The sequence below is a fragment of the Artemia franciscana genome, chromosome 21 (assembly GCF_032884065.1).
Source record: "Artemia franciscana chromosome 21, ASM3288406v1, whole genome shotgun sequence".
NCBI lineage: Eukaryota > Metazoa > Arthropoda > Branchiopoda > Anostraca > Artemiidae > Artemia > Artemia franciscana.
The window spans coordinates 29,692,464-29,707,519 of NC_088883.1; the positions used below are offsets into that span (position 1 = coordinate 29,692,464).

Here is a 15,056-nt window from a genome sequence, read left to right on the forward strand (position 1 = left end):
TTTTCTAGCAGATATGGACCAAATAATGACAGGTAAATCTGAAGCTGTATCAAGTTTATTTTTATTCTTGATAATTGAAGAAATTGTTCTTGATGAAAATCCCCTATACAAAAGTACTGAGCTTTGACAACAGATACTTAACTGCTTTATAACCTATTCTTGTATATTCTTGCATAGTTCGGCCCAGAACTCAATAAGAATGAGACATTCTTCTGGAACTTGAAATCTAGAATCTAGATTTTAGATGGCGTTCAAACGCAAAACTTTTTAAATTTATATAACATTATGCAATGAAAATACGAAAATCAGCGCATATTGCTAGTCTTCTAGAGAAAATCCCAGGAAAAAAGATATTTGGAATATATAGATTTCTGCCCTTTTTCTATATTCTTGGAGCTGCTTTGGAGTTTTCTATGATAAATTGGAGGGTTGGAACTACTAATTTTTGTGAGTAAAATGTTGGTCTGGGTTTTAGGACTTCTAAAGTTGTTATATAGCCTACAACTACTTTTTTATAAGTATACAACCACTTTAATAACAACTTTTGAAGTTGTTATTGTATTTCGACTATGTGAACCATGGACAGTATATTGAGTAGGCTAGATAAATATATTGAGTTTACCTAGATAAGAAAAGAAGGTAAAATTCTAGTTAATTGACTTCTTGCTTAGGTTGTGATAATTATTTGAGGATCAAATTTTGATGTATTGAGAGTATTAAGAAAATCAAAAACACCATCAGTAAACTTCTAGTTAATTGACTTCTTGCTATCTCAGAAAGGGTTTAGGTTGAGAAAATGAAACTTTCAGGGATGGGTCTACAGGCTAAAGTACAGGCTCTAGAGTGCCCTGAAATTTGCCTACATGATAGGTTAGGTTGTGACCACTATTGAAATTTTGACAAAACAACACTTTACCTTAATCTTCAGTTACTAGTTGCTTTTTCCTGTCTCTAGTTCTGAGAAATGCAATTCCTGTTATTTGAGTAGAATTTTGAGCCATATCAATGGTTTTTTTTTTTCAAAATTTAGGAAATGAATTTGCATATCTTTAAAATCTTATAAAATGAAATTGAGCAAAGTTATGAAGCTGAAAAGAATTTTGTTATACTTCATTTAAGCAGAAGATCTATTTTGCAAGGTTTCACTTTTATATACACACATATTTATAAAGGTCATCAAAGGTCAGGGCCCTCTAGAGGGAAAAGGAGTTGAGGTAGTTGCTTCAAAATACCTTTCTGGGACATACTTCAGTCTGTAGATTCATCCCTGAAAGTTTCATTTTCCTAACCTAAAGCCTTTCTGAGATAGTAAGAATTTTACCACAGTAAAATTTCAGTAAAATTAGCACAGTTAAATACAATAAAAATGTATTTGCAGATCTTTGAAACATCATAAATTGTGTTTGAGAAAAGTTGTGAAGCTGAAAACAGTTTTTAAGCAGATGATCTATTTAGGCTATACTTTTATAACACAATGATTTTTTACAGGTCATCAAAGGTCTAGTTGCTCTAGAGGGGATAAGAGTAGAAATAGTTACAGTAAAATTCTAGTTAATTGACTTCTTGCTATCTCAGAAAGAGTTTAGGTTAGGAAAATGAAACTTTCAGGGATGAATCTACAGACTAAAGTATGTCCTGGGAAGGTATGTTGAAGCTACCGCCTCTACTCCTTCTCCCTCTAGAGGGCCATGATCTTTGGTGACCTTTAACAATATGTGTGTTATAAAAATGAAACCTTGCAAAATATATCTTCTGCTTAATTGAAGGACAACAAAAATTTTTCAGCTTTGTAACTTTGCTCAATTCCATTTTACAAGGTTTTGAAGCTATGCAAATACATTTCATAAATTTTGAAAAAAAAAACATTCATGTGGCTCAAAATTTTACTCAAATAACAGGAATTGCATTTTCAGAGCTAAAGGGAGAGAAAAAACAACTAGTAACTGAAAATTAAAGTAAAATGTCAGGTAAAGACCTGTCTTGTAGGCAAATTTCAGGGCCCTCTAGAGGGGGAAGGAGTGGAGGTGGGTACTTTGAAATACCTTCTCAGGACATACTTTAGCTTGTAGACCCATCCCTGAAAGTTTCATTTTCCTAACCTAAACCCTTTCCAAGATAGCAAGAAGTCAATTAACTAGAATTTTACCATATATATTACTTCTCCCTCTAGAGGACCCTGAAATTTGCCTGTATAACTGGTCTATACCTATTGAAATTTTGACAAAACAACATTTTACCTTAATTTTTAGTTACTAGTTGCTTTTTCTCTGCCTTTAGTTCTGAAAATGCAATTCTTGTTATTTAAGTAGAATTTTGAGGCATATCAAGTTGTTTTTTTTTCAAAATTTATGAAATGTATTCGCATTAAAACCTTATAAAATGGAATTGAGCAAAGTTATGAAGCTGAAAACAATTTTGTTGTGCTTCAATTAAGCAGAAGATATATTTTGCAAGGTTTCACTTTTTTAACACACATGTTTTCAAAGGTCAGGGCCCTCTAGAGGGAGAAGGAGTAGAGGTAGTTGCTTCAATATACCTTCCTGGGACATACTTTAGTCTGTAGATTCATCCCTCAAAGTTTCATTTTCCTAACCTAAACCCTTTCCAAGATAGCAAGAAGACAATTAACTAGAATTTTACCAAAAAGAATATTCAATCAGTTTCCTGTTTTTGACACAGAATAAGCTTCCAATAATATTTTACCTCTATAATTTTCAAACTGTCATTACTTGGTTAGTTTTTGCTAAAAAGTTAGGATCAGCACCAGTGCATCAAGATACATCTGATCTTCTCCAAAATGTAGCCACATTGGCTTTTTCTTGATAAAATTGAGTTAAAATGGCAGCTAATATTATATTGATGAAATTTATTTATTGTTTATTGATTTGAAAACCTGTCAATCATACAAAATGAAAAAGACAGAGCACAACATATAAAAATAGGAAGATATATAAGAACATATCAGAAGAGACATAAATAGAAAGAGACTTGACTAATAAAAGGGCAAAGAAAATAGCACTAAAATGAATAAACAAAAACAGATCTATTGTAAAAGGAGATTATACCAATTGTGATCTACAATTTTAATATTGTGACTTTTGATTAGATTTTCAACTGCAACATGAGGATCAGTTACGTGATACTTTTTAATGAGGACTGAGTTTCTGTTCCAACAACAACATGAAACACATGTTACAAGTGTTAAAAATTCTTGTCTGATGCACTAGTGGAATGCCAGACCAACTAAAAATGTCCCTTCAGCCAAATTCAAATGTAGATATTGGCTTCTATTATGAGATTCATTTCTTTTGAGAAAATCTTCTAGTAATCTTGTCAAAATTTTTGTCAGACAGCCCTGTGAAAAATAGATGACTCTGTCAAAACGTCACTGAACATGTAAAACAGATGAGAAACATGGTTTTATAAGCCCAAGTTTTAAAAGAGGATTGTATGTATACAAGCAGTTGATTTGCTCAAACATCAACTAAACAACAACAACATGAGATGTTGTTCATGTTTAGATGAGTCAGATTTGATTAGTTAGATGAGAAGCAATTGGTGCTGAAATCATCCTCTGACAAAAACATTGTTTTTCAAATCACAACACTCTAATTCATTTATCAATGAATAAATTTGAAATAAACCGTCTCTTGGTAAATTTCATAAAAAATTATCTTTACCTTAATTACCTTAATTACCTTAATTTGCACTTCGGAGCAAATTAAGATCTGTAGATCTGTTGAATGCTCCTGAGTTGAGTCGGTGATGTCTCATAGCAGGTATGAGCAGGACGGAATGTCCCACTCATACTTCCAGTCTTTCGTGGCCCACTCTTTATCCAGTGCCTTCTTGAATGCTTCGGGGGTGGGGGCTGAGACTGTTGCTTCACACAGTTCATTCCAGGGGTTGACGACTCTGTTGGTGAAGAAACTTTTTCTGGCCCTGGTTCTGACTGACTGCTTGAACAGCTTCTTTGAGTGTCCTCTGGTGCACTGTGGGGGGCCTGGGTGGATGGGCAGGATCTTGGCATATGATGAGTTCAGCAATTTGCGGGTCATCATCATGTCGCTACGGTTGCGCCTGTACACGAGGGTAGGGAGGTTGAGAGCCCGTAAACGATCTTGATAAGGTTTGTCTCCAAGGTTTGTGATGGCCTTGGTTGCTCTCCTCTGGACTCCCTCAATTAGCCTGACATCTCCTTTGTATGTTGGGAAGGCAGCGCACATGCCAAAATCCAAAACGGGTCTGACTAGTGCCTTGTAAAGTTTCAGGAAAACTAGTGGGGATCTGCTGGTAACTGTTCTTTTGATCAGACCTAAGTTTGTGTTGGCCTGGGACACGCTCTTGATGGTGTTGGCATGGAACTTGAGAAGGCTGTCAACGATGACCCCCAAGGTTGCGTTCCTCTGTGCTGGTCTTGATGGGTGGATTGGAGTTGGAGGCATGTTCATGCATATGGTATTGGGCGCATGGGTTTGAGGATCCAAAGTGTAGCGTGCTGCACTTGCTTATATTGAACGATAAGAGCCATTTGTCTGCCCACAGCTGGATTTTCTGGACGTCTGTTTGCAGGGATTTTACATTCACTGCTCCAAATAGCTTTGAGTCGTCAGCATAGAGAGACAATTTGTTTTCCACCTCGCTGAATATATCATTGATGTAGATGTTGAACAGTGTAGGACCAAGAACAGTTCCCTGCGGTACTCCGCTGATGACATCACAGGGCTCGGAAAAGACCTTTTCACCTCCAGCACCAAATAGCCTGACTCTCTGGGTTCGTCCTGACAGGAAGTCCATAAGCCAATCAACCAGGTTGGGGTGTAACTGGGCAGCAGTAAGCTTTTCTCTTAGCCTTTTGTGTGGGACTTTATCAAAGGTCTTAGCAAAGTCTAGTAAAACTAGGTCCACTGGCAATCCTTTGTCAAGCAAATCTGTAATGATGTCATATGTTTCCAGTAAATTTGTTTCTACTGACTTTCCTGGTTGAAACCCATGCTGATTAGGGGATAGGATATTGTTGACTTTCAGATGTTCCAGTATTGTATCATTGACCACTCTTTCAAGGATTTTTGCGACTACTGATGTGAGACTTATAGGTTTGTAGTTTTCTGCTTTAAGTCTGCTGCCTTTTTTGAATATTGGGGTCACAAAAGCAGTTTTACAATCAGATGGGACAGATTTGGCATTAATAGACTTTTGGAATAGGTCAGACAGTGGTCCTGCGATGATGGTTGCCAGTTCCTTCAGCAGTCTTGGGTGTAAGTGATCTGGTCCAGCCGATTTATTCGTGTCAAGATTTTGAAGCCGTTTGAGGATGTTGGAGGGGTCGATGCTGACTTGCTCCATCGTTGTGGGGGCTTCATAGCCCGGGCAGTTTGGCAGGGGGCCTTCCGGTTCACAGGTGAAAACTTAAGCAAAGTGCCTATTTAGTTCGTTTGCTACATCAGTTATGTTGGTTACGGTAGTGCTACAGGGTTTCACCAGTCTGGGGATAGTTCGACGGGAGTGGTTCTTGCTAGAGGCATAATTCCAGAATTTTTTAGGATTTGTCTTACTTTCTTTGGCAAGATTGGACTCCAGATTTTCGTAGAGTTTTCTGGTGAGGTTTCTCAGCTTGTTTCGTGCCTTGGTGAATTTTGTGTGTTGCTGCAGGTCTCCTGACTGCCTGAACTTTTTCCATGACCTCTTTTTCCTGTTTATTTCTCTTTTGATGTCTTTTGTCATGTAGGGGAGGGATCTAGGTTTTGGTTTGAAACTGGTCTTTGTGTGGGCATCCTGAGCTTTCAGCAAAACACCCTTGAATTTGGTCCATTGTTCGTCAACTGTGCCACTTAGTACATTCGGCCAGTCTGTAGTGGATAATTCATTTCGAATAGCAATGTAGTCGACAAACACTTTTTTGACTAGCTTGTTCTTAAGTACCTTCACTTTCAGCATGAGCTCTATAGTTAGGTGATCGCTTTTACCCAGGGGTGGTGAGTAATCAATACTTTGAACTAAGCTTTTGTCATTCAAGATAACCAGGTCAAGTATTGTTGGGCGCTGAAAAAATCTGTATCTAGTTGGTTGGTCAACTATCTGGTGTAGGGACAAATCACTGAGGCAATTTAGGAAAGGCTGTTGCTTGTCTTGTTCGGTTGGAGTGGCACCATATCCAAAACCGTTTATCCAGTTTATAGATGGAAGGTTGAAATCGCCGGTAATAAGCAGATGTCCTTTGAGGTTCGAATTTAGTGTGCATATTATTTCTGCTATTGCTTGTTCGGTTACAACTTGGGATGGGGCTGAGGGACTTCTGTAGATGCATCCGATTCTGACTGTCTCTGACACATGGCTCCCTGGCACACATAGATCAAAGCAAACTGCCTCAACAAAGGGGCAAAGGAGAGGAACATCAATTATCTTTGTATTGTATCCTGCTTTAGCGAGGGCTAGTGTTCCTCTTTTGCAACCCTGGGACGACAGATTTGAGAGAACTTGGTAACCCGGGATTTTCACATGGGAATCGTGAAGTTTGTTACTACTGTTTTTAGGGCAGACTTCAGTCAGTAAGATCACATCGAACTTTTTTGAGTCAATTAGGGTTTTTAGTTCATCAATTTTGTTGGGCAACTGGTCAACATTAGTAACACATACACTAAAGTCAGAACTTACGGTTGCTGATTCTGGTTGGCTTCTGTCCAGTATGGTTCGTCTGTTGTTATTTTCACCAGAGTCACTTTCTTCCTCAACAGAAACAAAGCTCAAGTCTTCTTCTTCTTCCTGGGAAGCCTCCGCAGTTACAAACGAGTCTGACGAATTGTCACTAATAGTGTCACTAAGGGTTACATCAACATTTTTATTTTTACCAGGAAAAGCAGAACTAATTACACTATACACTAATGGTGGGGTGAAAATTGGAATCACACCACCATTGCTTCCGGGTTTTTTTGGACGATTTTGTTGCCCCTGATAACCAGATCGAGTTCACCGTTGGAGACACGATCACGCAGTTCTGCCAATAGTAATTTTCTACTGTCCCTGTCAGCTTTAACTTTGTCGTGGCGGAACTGTACAGCGTCTTTGTTATTTCTTCTTTCGTAAGACGTGTTCACGATTTTCCTGGGCAACAAAGGGTTGTTAACCGTGAAGACAGTTGGTACCGTGGTTTTGGGCGGATCTTGAGCAGACGCTGAAGAAGGTCGCTTATTCAGCCTCCTTACATTTGTGACAGTAACAAGCATGCCGTATTCTTTCTGTAGGAATTCCTCGATGAAGGCTTTGTCGGCTGTGTTTTGCGCTTCAACTGACAGAGAAGGGTTGATTGGGACCCCGAATGCGATAAGATTGTTTTTGCGCCTTTGTCTTTCTCTGTCAGTTTGTAGCACTTCGGCTACCTTCTTATCTATTTCACTGGCTAGTGTCTTTGAGATAGCTTGCAGGCCGTCGTCTAACTGCTTTTTTACTTCAGTCCGCATGTCATCCGTTGTGCAGAGTTTATCCATTTCTCTTTCAATGTCCCCAACTTGTTTTGTAAGACCAGACAGCATGTCTTCCATGTCGCTTTTGATATCCTCCTTGAGTTGCTTGGTTGAGTTTGCAACTATGGTGCTGACAATGCTGGCAACGTCCTCCTTGCTTATGCCTCGCTTTTGGCGTGGGTCAAGTTCACATAGAGGACAGAGCCAGTGGAACTCGTTTCCCTCGCTAAGGTTATTGATAAGCTTGTATTTAGTCATTGGCATCTCGATACACTGAGTACACAACCACTTCGAACAATTGTCACAGTTCAAGGCGGTGGATTCCGGCGTAAGTGCTACCTTACAGGAGGCACAAATGTCCTCTCCGCTTTTCCGTGGCGAGATCATTTTACGTTTCGCTACACGGTACTGTTCTGCCATCTTCCGGAGGATTTTCGAGTTCGGTGAACAATAGGGATTTTCTCAAGTCCAAAATCGCGGCTCGCGCCTAAATCAAAAATCAAAAGCAAACGTGGGTGCGCAAGATCCAGTGCGCATGCGCAGATGAGAGTGTCAAGTTTGTGGGCACGGATTCAGAACTTGGGGGACCTGTGGGAAGCGCGGATACTCAAATCACCTATCCCCAGCAGTTTAAGGATGGATATCCCGCCGGTACCAATACGGCTCTTCGTGTTTGTTATCGCTCTCTTCATCACAGGTTTCCCCAAATGCAGAAAATAAACGATTCAACTTACGTAATCTGTGGCTTTATCAAAAAAATAAATACTTCGCAAATTTATTGTGGCAACACTGTATAGGTAAATAAGGAAGAACGGGAAGATTCGCAATTCCCTGGAGAATTGAAAACAAAATGAATTGCCCAAAAGTCTAAATATATCAGTCACAGCACTGAGGTAAGTCCCTTAAATCAACACCTAGGGTAACACAAGACCAAGGAAAATGCAAAAAACAAAGAAAAACAGTTTTATCTCACAGTTTAATACATATATATCCAGGGTTCAAATTTATTCAGCCACATGGCTTTGTTATTGATTTGTTCAAATAAATTGTGAGCTATAAAATACTAAAAACTCTCTTGGAAACACTCCCTAGTTAGGATTTAATTCCTTGAGGAACCTTGTTTAGATTGCTCTTATATCTAGTATTTATTAATGAAATTGGTAAGAGATTCTCTTAAAAGTGTTAATAATTGTATTGTAAGTAGTTGTTAAAATAATTGTAAGTAGGGCATGCATATTTCAAGAATTCTGGACTTTCACAACAAAGGATGGTCAACAATACAAATTTTAAATTGGATTAAAATGGTAGATTAGCTTTGAAATGGCCAAATATTCACAGCACTTTCACTGTAAACAACAAAGAAATCTTTGCAAGACCATTAAAGCTGAGAGGAAGTAGGCCATTCCAGATAACATTTATAGAGAGACCTAGGTCACACAATTAAACTCCATACAATTGTCCAATTTCGTCCCTGGACTTGAGGTGATTTTTTTAGTTTTTTTGCTTCCATTATCTGCATAGTGTTTTATACATTTGCACATAAAAAAGGCTGAAGAGAAATGAAGAAATAAAGTAAATAGGTACATCAAATGAACCAGGATCTGCCCACAAGTATTCCTCAAGTATTTTACATGTGTCAAATTGGGTTCAGACTGACATTGAAAACAGGCAACTTTTTTATTTGGTTGAATTTATAGGTTAAAGCTTTCCAATTTAAAAAAAAAATCTTAGTTTTTTACCCTTTTCTGATCAAACTTCAAACCATTGCTGTCCAAACCACAGACAGCTTTAAGAACCATCTTGACAACAAACAGTCAACAAAAGAATGGAAGTATAACTGGGAAGCACTCAAATCAGCAACATCAAACTCTGGAATTTCTACAAAGAAAAATCCTTAGATTGCTCCAAGCTGCAATTTAAGGTAAATTCTAATCAGACAGTTAGATTTGTAGATGTTTTTCCTACATAATGAAACCCTTTTCAAACCAAATGTCTTTAAATTAAGCCTTCTGGAGTAGAAAAGTTTTTTTTTTCACAAAAATTGTTGAATCATTGCTACTTTTACCCTAACAAAATATGTTAAGCTGAAACTTTCAGCATGTGTTTAAGGGGATTTCAAAGAAACCAAAGGTACAATGTGCATACTGGTACTACTGCCGCTACAACTATTGCTACTGTGCAAGCTAGGGGTATTAATATGAAGTTCTTGAGGAATATTTAGGTGGATATTGAGCTAAATCAAAACAAACTATGAGCATGTGGACTTTCAAAAAGGTGACAAAGCAATATTTAAAGAACAACTTATATTATTAAGCTGGACCTTTAAGTGTAAGTTGTTGGGGGATTTTGAACTAGCCAGAAGGCACTATTTCTATACTTTAATACTACCATTGCACTTTATTAAGGTAAAACTGTTAGGGAATGTTTAGGAGGAGTTTCAAAACAGGCAATTAGTCCATTTAGGATATCAAAAAGGTGTATCTACAATACCTTAAGAATGGAAAAAAGTATTAACTTGAAACTTTCAGGGCCACTGCTACTGCTACTGTGACTGCAACTCTTACTACTTGTGACTGCTACTGTGACTAATAACTACAGTGACTACTTGCAACTATGATACTTGTGACTTTGACTGTCCTAAGGAAATGTTGAGGGGGATATTGAACAAAATTAAAACACACTGTGTTCTTGCTGGTAGTAAAAAGGGTATATTAGCAATATCTGAACGACAGGAGAGGTAATTAGGGTAAAATTTCAGGGCATGCTAGGGAAAAGGGGGGTCAAAAGTGATCAGAGAGCAACCAGCCCCTCCCTCACTTGCCCTTTTTAGATGCACCTCCAACACTGATAAAAAATTTGTGAGAAAAATGTTTCATTCAAATTTGTCAAAAGGTCTAAAAACTTCCTCTGGAGATACCAAGCACCTTACTGCCCTTAGGCCAAGTTTTGCAAATTGTTTAATTTGCCTACTGTTCACATATACGATTTTATCATTGGAGATGAAAGGATGTTTGATCCTTGGTGTGTCTGAAAAAGGTGCTTAACCCCACCTGTTCCATTAAAATCGATTACACTACAACTGTAACTATCAGTCGACCAATCACAAGTGAGGGACTTCTGACTTTTGGCCAATGGTTAAGCTGCGAGAAATGGGAAAAATTCCAAGATGCTAAAAGTAGCAACAAAAAAGCTACTATTTTCCAAGAAGCTTTGCTTCATAATTACAAGGCCTGTTTTCCTGAGAAGTCAACAAAACGTTTCTCGTCAGATCGACCATATATTACACAAGAAGTTAAGAAAATGGTAATGGAAAAGAGATGGCTTTTCCGTCAAGGTAATACCCAACAAGCCAACAGGTTGAAAAACAAACTAAGAAAAGTCACTCGAAAACACGCGAACAAATATGTAGAACGTAAAGTTAATCATCTGTTCGAGTCCAAACCAAGCCAGTGTTACAACCGAATCAAAAGGATGACGGGCAAGGTGGAAAAAGGAGTCGATTTTGGCATTGATGAAGATGACGTCGTAACAGCCAACTCCCTTAATAAACATCTGGGTAACATTGTGCAATCCCTCCCGCCTTTGCTGAGCGTGGGAATACCCACCCCTCCTCCTGAGTCTTTTGATTTCCCTTTGATATCAGAGTCCCAGGTGTTTTTCAAATTAAAAAGGCTTAAAAGAACAAGCATTACCCCTGTAGATATTCCCGTTGATCTCATCAAAGCATTTCCAGATTATCTTAGTGGCCCCCTAACACTCCTTTTTAATCAGGTGACAAAAACAGGTGAGTATCCATCAATTTGGAAAAATGGGTTCATTACACCAATACCAAAAAAAGATGCGCCCAATGATTTTTCGGGTGTCCGACCAATCACTATGACACCCATTTTTAGCAAAGTGTATGAAAGTTTTGTTGCAGCATGGCTGAAAGACCGTATTCTGGACAAAATTGATCCAAGGCAGTTTGGAAATATGCCAAACACATCTACATCTCATTACTTAGTAAGTATAATTGACAGTATTTTGCAAAAACTCGATGAACCAGATTCTTGGATTAATCTTATTGCAATAGATCTAAGAAAAGCTTTTGATTTAATTTGCCACAAAATTCTTGTAAAAAAACTTCTTGGACTAGGTGTAGATTCATTCCTTGTACGTTTAATTGCTAGTTTTCTTTCTGGTAGATGTCAACGGACAAAATATAAGTCCACCTACTCCGACCCACTGCCCATTTTTTGTGGAGTTCCCCAAGGTACCCTCTTGGGACCACTTTTGTTTCTTGTTATAATAAATGATTTGGCAACAACACTGGACGATCGCTGGAAGTATGTCGACGATCTGTCGCTCATTGAATGTTGTCGGAAAAACCTACCAAGCAGAGCAGGTTCATTAATGAAAGATATATGTCAAGAGGCAAAGGTGGACAAAATGACTGTCAACTTTGATAAATCTGTAATTTTAACATTTTCTTTTTTAAAATCTGCGCCAGTTTTTAATCCACCTATTCCCAGCGCCAGTCACGTGACCGAAATTAAACTGCTCGGCGTCCATATCACTTCAGATCTGAAGTGGAATAAACATGTTGATGGCATGTTAAAAAAAGCTAATTTGGCCATCAGGTCTCTAAAGTTGTTGGCTCGCCATGGAATCCCTGCACCACACCTCCTACGCATCTATTTTTCTTTTATTCGTTCCACACCTGAATACTGTTGCCCTGTATGGCATTTCGGGCTGACTAGGGAACAGTCGGACCGGGTTGAGAGGGTGCAATACCGTGCCCTTCTAGTAATCTCAAAAGCCCTAAAAGTACCGTACATATCCCTCCTTAATCAGTTTCAACTTCAAACTCTTCAATCTCGTCGTTTAAAACTAGCCCTATCCTTTGGTAATAAAATTTTGTCCAGCCCTATACACCGAAATATCCTTCCTCCCCAACATCAACCGGCACGGGTAAGGCCACTCAGGGCCGTTGCAGAGCCTGTACCAAAACTTCAACCTGTGACTGTGTCACATGCTCGTTATGAGCTTAGTTTTGTGCCCTCGTTTGTTAAGTTGTTTAATGCTGGATCGACTTTTTAATCCGGATTATTGTTGTTAATTGTATTATTATAATTTTGTGTATATTTGTTGACTTATTTTCGTGTGTATGTGACAATTATTATTGTTAATTGTATATATTATTAATTTTGTGAATGTTAATTTTGACTTGTCGACGAATTTTTGTGTGTGTATGACAATAAAAACTAATAATCGGCTCTGTCCGTCGAATGTTTTTTAAATAAAATGAATTTGAATTTGAATTTGAGGTGCAACAACTTGTGACTGACCACTTTGGACTATGACTGCTTGCAATTATTACTTTGGAGAAATGTTGAGAGGAATGTTTAAAAAAAACAAAACACACCTTGTTTATGCTGGTTGTTAAAAGGGTGCATCAGCAATATCTCAGGAACAGCTGATGATATTAAGCTGAAACTTTTATTGCATGCTGTAGAGGGCTGGGAGGCAAAGGGCTCTCCTTGTCTGTCTCCCCTCTCAACGTTGATAAAAATTCTGAAATAGCTACCTAGTTCAAAATGATCCAAAGATATAATAACTATACTTCTGGGTATGCTGGCCCCTAAGGAAAAAAGTTGTAATTTATACAGTTTGCCCATAAAATTATACATTGGGAGAGGGGGGAATTCTTGATCCTGGGTCTGTTGAAAAAGGCTAAGGTTATTAAGGTGATACTTCAGGGAATGTCAAGGGGTATGTTAAAATAAATCTAAAGAAACTTAGTGCCTCAAGGCTGTCAAAAAAGCATATCTGAAATATACGAGGAGTAACTAAGAGTATACTGTGACTACTTGCGACTGCTATGATGAATACTTGCAGGAGTAACTTCTTGCAACTTTGAATATGACTAATTGCACTGTTTGTGACTGCAATTACTTTTTACAGCTACTGCAACTGTTTGTAAATCCTGCTGCTTGTGTATGCAACTGTGACTAGTTACATATGTGGCCGCTATTATTTGTGACATCAAGTAATAGTGACTGTGACTATGAATACTTGTAACTGTGGCAAATTGTGACTCCAACTACAACTACTCATGATTGTGGATATGAATGCAACTCGAGTGCTATTATGGCTATGTGCGACTGTGGCTACTTACAGTTGAGACTGTAACTACAGGTGTCACAACTTGCAAATGGAGCAATTCATGACTGCAACTGCCACTACTTCTAACTGTCACTAATAATTCTAGTACTGCTGCTATTATTGTGATTACAAATTCTACTGCAACTGCTACTGCTTGTGACTGCAACCAACGCTCTAATACTGCTTCTACTACTGTAATAGTGCCTGCAAATCCTGCTGCAACTTTTACTGTTACGTCTAGAATTACCGAAATAAATCAAAAGAGCTTAACTACATCCAGCTTGTTAAAATACACATTGCATCCAGGTTGTCAGAAAGGTTGATCTGGAATATCTCACAAATGTTCTGAGGTTATTACGTAGAAAATTTTGGGGAATATTAAGCAGGGTGCTGCACTAAATTAAAAGACTGCACTAAATTGGTGCATCCAAGTTGTCAAAAAGGCGTGCCTGGGCGTATCTATATTTATCTCAGGAACAACTATGGAAATTAAGTTAAAACTTTCATTGGATGCTGAGGGTGATGTTGAACAAAATCCAGAGACACTACATGTATCCAGGTTGTCAAAATAGAATTTATCTAATATTTAATGTCAATACGGGGGAAGGTATCAAGTTGAAACATTCAGAGAATGTTAAGACGGATGTTCAACTTAAGAACAATATATGCATCACAACTGTCAATGGGCATAGCTGTAACATCTTCTGAAAAGCTAAGATTATTAAGTTGAAACTTTCAGGAAATGTCAACGGAATGTAGAACTAAGTCAAATGACACTGTATGTGCGCTGCTTGTCAAAATGGCAAAACGCATAAAAATGAAGAATATAAAAATGTTAGGAAAAAAAATCATAAAAATGTTCTCAATGGCAATGGAGAACATAACTGAAACTAGGCTAGCAATCAAAAGGCTAATTATTCTTGAATTATTACCAAACATACTTCAATTACACTATATTCATTTCTCTACACAGGGGTAAAGAGTGCTGATATTGGTTGTAAAAATCTCTCAAAGTAAAAATAGTTGCTTTTAAAATGTACTTTTCAGGCAGTTTATTCTCCCCTATAAAAATCTCTTACCCCCCCTCCCCTTTTCCAAAGGATCAACCTGTATGCAGCTATGTCTATTTGTCTATTCTTTCTAGATTCAACATACAGAAGAAAACAAGCTGAAAAGAAAGCCAAAGAAGCTCTCAATATTGAATAAACTGCCACAAGGATGCCTGTTGGGGTATCTTGGAGAAGATACCTTACATTCAGTTCAGCTGCAATGCTAGCAATGTTTTTAGGATCACATACTGTCCATATGTTTTATAGCCCATTGAAGGATTTTGACAAGGAAGTTGAAAAAGAAAAAGAAAGGCTTAGAAAGATAATTGAAGGAGATGTTAAAAACACTTAGATAAAATTAGTAATTTTTAAAGCACTTAGGTAATAAATTTTGTTTTCTTAA

General features: G+C 37.9%; 1 long non-coding RNA gene across 1 annotated transcript; it reads left to right on the forward strand.

Moving 5' to 3' along the window:
• Positions 1 to 265: 265 nt before the first annotated feature.
• LOC136040831 (uncharacterized) lies at positions 266 to 15,056 on the forward strand. Its single transcript, XR_010620899.1, has 2 exons — positions 266 to 447; positions 14,749 to 15,056. It is a non-coding gene; the product is annotated as an uncharacterized LOC136040831 (long non-coding RNA).